At 35.8% G+C, this 2,937-nt stretch overlaps 1 pseudogene; it reads left to right on the top strand.

Moving 5' to 3' along the window:
* Positions 1–1,229: 1,229 nt before the first annotated feature.
* Positions 1,230–2,179, top strand: LOC114215401 (olfactory receptor 5G3-like; annotated as a pseudogene).
* The last annotated feature ends 758 nt before the right edge of the window (positions 2,180–2,937 follow it).

Genomic DNA, 2,937 nt, shown 5'->3' on the forward strand with positions numbered 1-2,937 from the left:
TGGATACTCCCACACCTTGTGCTTCTTACTGTCATTTTAAACAGCTTGGTGTATTCTTCCTCAGTTGATGAGTCAGAAAAACATTTGCCTGAAAATTTTGTCTAAATAAAAATGTCAAGCATTTTACACATTTCGTTAATAAAATGGAAATTACCTGTCTGAATTTATGCCTTAAATAGGTTTATAAACATTACAGGGAATTAGGGGAAATCATTTTATTTTGGTGAAAAAAATATATTCATGTATTCATAGAAATTACTGGTAGAAATTACCACTCAAGATGAAGTCAGTTGAGCTTCCAGTGGATAATTATTTTTCTATATGATTTCCATGGAAAGTTGTTATACAATATTTGGTAGATTAATTAATCTTGAAGGAAAGGCATCTCAGTGCCTCCCAAACCATTATATTTCTTCATTTGAATTATATGGCTGGTAGAATTTTCTTCACTTCATTTAACTCCCAACTTGAATCCTCTGTTCTTATCTCTTTGTGCCACTTCTGTGTCCATCATGGTCAAAAGTAAATATATCCAATCTCTCATTTGCAGGGCAGTCCTTTATAAACATTAATAAGATTATTATGTGTTATGATAGAATCCTCCCCATTCTAAATAACCCTACTGACATTTGCTTACATTTCCCTTTGTAAGGCTTTTATAAGGGGAAGAGATTAATATACACAGATATGGGTGTTGTCTTCATGACATCTGAATGCTACTTATCTACTCCATCAAAACAGGAACTGAAAGGTCTTTATTTCTGTTCTGTTTACCCCATCCCAACTGTCAATTATCAGGATCTGAATTTTTCATCATTTCTTACAATATCACTGGTTACTGTATTCCTAGGTAGGCATTACTATTCTATCATGTGATAAAGATGAAATACAGAGACTGAATTTAATTTCAAATACAGTTTTAGAACCCAAGGGAGTTTTAGATTTTATAGTTAGACTGCTCTTTTGATGGCCAAGAGTACCTGAATCTAAAAAGATCAAGTATGAATTGCTCAAGTTTACACAGGGATCACAACTGACAGGAACTAGTCCTTGGGAACACTGTTGACCAGTCCAACACTGTTTCCATAACTGCCTCTTTTACAGATCAAAACAACCAAAAACCAAAAAACAGCCCTGTAATAAGTTTAAGTGGCTGTTTTGTATATGCCAATTGATATTTTAAAAATAAAATGTATTTTTAAATTTCTTACATAGGTTACAACTGACCAATGGGAGATAAGAATCAGGCAGAAGTCACTGAATTTCTTTTCTTGGGCCTCACAGATCATCTCTATCAGCAGATTGTCCTCTCTGTCATGCTTCTCTTTGTCTATCTTGTCACCCTGGGGAGTAACGTGGGGATGATCATTCTCATATGGACTGATCCGAGACTCCACACGCCTATGTACTTTTTTCTCAGCCATTTGTCCTTTGTAGATATTTGTTCTTCTTCTTCCATTGCCCCCAAGATGCTGTGTGGTATCTTTGCAGAGAAAAAAAGCATCTCTTTCATGGGTTGTGCCACACAGATGTGGTTTTCTGGTTTCTTTGTGGTATCTGAATGTTTCCTCCTGGCTTCTATGGCATATGACTGGTATATGGCCATCTGTAAGCCCTTGCTGTATACACTCATTATGTCTCAGGGGGTCTGTGTGCAGCTAGTTATGGGGCTTTATGCCATGGCTTTTATAAGCAGCATGACCTCTATGACATTGACTTTTTGCTTACCCTTCTGTGGTCCAAATATCATCAATCATTTTTTTCTGTGATTTTTCACCACTGCTTTCCCTTGCATGTGCAGACACTTCCATGATTCAGTTTGTATTTTTCTTTTTGGCTGGATCTATAGGAATACTCAGTGGCCTGATCATCATGATCTCCTATGTTTGCGTCCTGGCGGCCATCTTGAAGATCCAGACTGCAGATGGGAGACAGAAAGCTTTCTCCACTTGCTTTTCTCACGTGGCAGTTATCTCCATCCTGTATGGGACTCTTTTCTTTATCTATGTTTGCCCTGGCTCAACTTCCTCCCTGGATATCAATAAAGTGATTCCTCTATTTTATCCTGTGGTAAGCCCCTGTTGAACCCCCTCATTTACAGCCTGAGGAACAAGGAGGTGAAAAATGCATTGGGAGGATGTTTGAAAGGAAAAATTCTCTAATAGTTTTGGTAAAATAGAACTCTGTTGTGTCATACCATAGATGTTGGTTCATAATGTGTTGTAAAAAGAACACTGGGCTGAGAATGAGAAGCTCTCTTTAATTCCTGGGTGGTTACCAGGTTACTTATAGACAGTCTATATATTTTTTTCTTCAGTTGTCTTCATTGCTAAATGATGGGGGATACAAAATAATTTACAGATATATTTTTACAGATATATTAAAGGTATAAATTTAATGTATGCCAGAAGAAAATCCAGAACAGTTATGTATTCTCATATGTAGGATGACATTTATTCCAGACTAAAAAAGCAGATGTTATAAGGGAAAGATGTTATGAGTGAAAGAAAGAGTTCATTAATAAAGGTTTCATAGATCTTGTTAAAAGTTGAACAATGGAAAGTGAGAGAACACTTGCAAAATGGGTGACTCATAATGAGTTAATGTCCCAGTAGGAAAGTGCTGAACATATATGTACATATATATGACACACAGTAGAGAAATGGACTGATGGATGGATGGATGAGCAATTGGCACAACTGGAAATGCAAATGGCCAAAAATATAAATATATAAAAAATTGCTCAACTTCACAATTTTTAAGTAAATGAAATCAAAATGACAATGCAATGCTTCTTTTCATTTATCACATTAGCAAACATTAAAATGATTATGTGCAATGCTGGTAAGGTTATTACTGGATATAGGCAGCCATATTACACTTAACTATAATAGCTAAGTACAGAATAGCTACATTTTCAGAAAGTAATTTGATGAT

The sequence above is a fragment of the Eumetopias jubatus genome, unplaced genomic scaffold (genome assembly GCF_037043125.1).
Source record: "Eumetopias jubatus isolate StellerSeaLion01/CBP00866 unplaced genomic scaffold, mEumJub1_p1.0 scaffold_13, whole genome shotgun sequence".
NCBI lineage: Eukaryota > Metazoa > Chordata > Mammalia > Carnivora > Otariidae > Eumetopias > Eumetopias jubatus.